The following is a 1,433-nucleotide window of genomic DNA, read 5'->3' as shown; positions in this document are numbered from 1 at the left end:
TTGTTAAATTTTGTATGAATGATTAAATACCAAATAATGTCAGTACATTTATGTGATTGTGAATTATTTCAAAGTTAGAATAAAATGCAAAAAAAAAAAAAAAAAGTAAATATTTAAATTGCAATTTTCATTTGGTTCAGTTTACATGATACCTTATTGGCCCTGTGCATAAAAATTAAATATAAAGTAATGATATAAAGTAATATAGATTTAGGCCCGCCAGACAAAATAATAACCCAACCCTGCCCTCGATGATGAATGAATGAGTGCATTAAGGAGTGTGGAGCACATGAAGGAGTGCCCCGAAAAAGGGAGAATCGACCAAAATGTGACTAAAATCCCAGCAACTTTCAGTCTTGAAATCAAACCCAGCATGAAAGAAAGAGTTCCTGCTGTGATACTCGCGTGTATGTGTGTGTGTGTGTGTGTGTGTGTTTCTGCGTTCCAACGAGTGACTTTTCACTCCTGAGCAGGTACCGAGGTGAACATCCCTACACCAAAAAAAAGCTCCTCCCGTGGATGTGATGTTACTTTCCATCCCATAATACCCGGCATCGCTGCAAAAAGCAATCACAGGTTTAAATCTGCTGCCTTTTGTCGGCTGTTTTGTTGCGTCCCTGTTTCAGGGAACTCGGGAGACCAGATCTCCCTCAAATGCAAACTTCGGAAGACATCTTAAAGATCCCCGATGTCACTTCAGCTCAACACGGCCCTGCGGGCTCGCAGCGCAAACACACACACACACACACACACACACACACACACATACCACTAATAACAGGGGCAGGGAGAGGCAGTCTGGATCTGAGGAATCATAAACACAGTTCGTTCTCCCAACAGTTCTCCGTGATCTTTAGCAAACAAACCCGTTTCCTCGGTTTATTTCCATTTCTCGGGTCGAGACAGGCGGCGGCGGCGGCGATGCGCCGTCACCGCTTCATTTCACCCGTGAATAAACAAAGAAGGGCGCGTTTTCCTGGCTGACTCGCTCTCGGCCCGTCCGACGACCGCCACGTCGATCGACAAGTTGTTTTTAATCTCCTCCGTGAGGCAAAACGTTTAAATCTGACGTGGACGAACCGGTCGGGTTCGGGTGTCGTTCCAGCGACGCGCCTCGGGGATGTCACGACTTTTACATATTCTTTTCAAGACTCGGGTTTATTCACCCCGCGGACGGCCCTCCGTCTGAAAATCCGGCGGGTTTAACTCGGAAAGAGTTCCAGCTTCCCTGTTAAGGTTTCCCACTTCCTGTGTTCACAGAAAGAAAAAGAAAAAAAAAAAAAGAAAAGAAGAAGAAAAAAGAAAAAAAGGCATGTCCTTCAGTTTCTGGATCCCATGGTCCATAATGATCTGCTCTGTCTCCCATAGGCGGGCCGTTGCCATGGCAATCTGATGACGCTATGAGGGAAGATGGGAGGGAGGGGTGGATGAGA

The sequence above is a fragment of the Fistularia commersonii genome, chromosome 36 (assembly GCF_037954325.1).
Source record: "Fistularia commersonii isolate RoL2024-O1a breed Wild chromosome 36, RoL_Fcom_v1.0, whole genome shotgun sequence".
NCBI classification, from domain to species: Eukaryota; Metazoa; Chordata; class Actinopteri; order Syngnathiformes; family Fistulariidae; genus Fistularia; species Fistularia commersonii.
Note: the sequence above shows the minus strand (reverse complement) of the source record.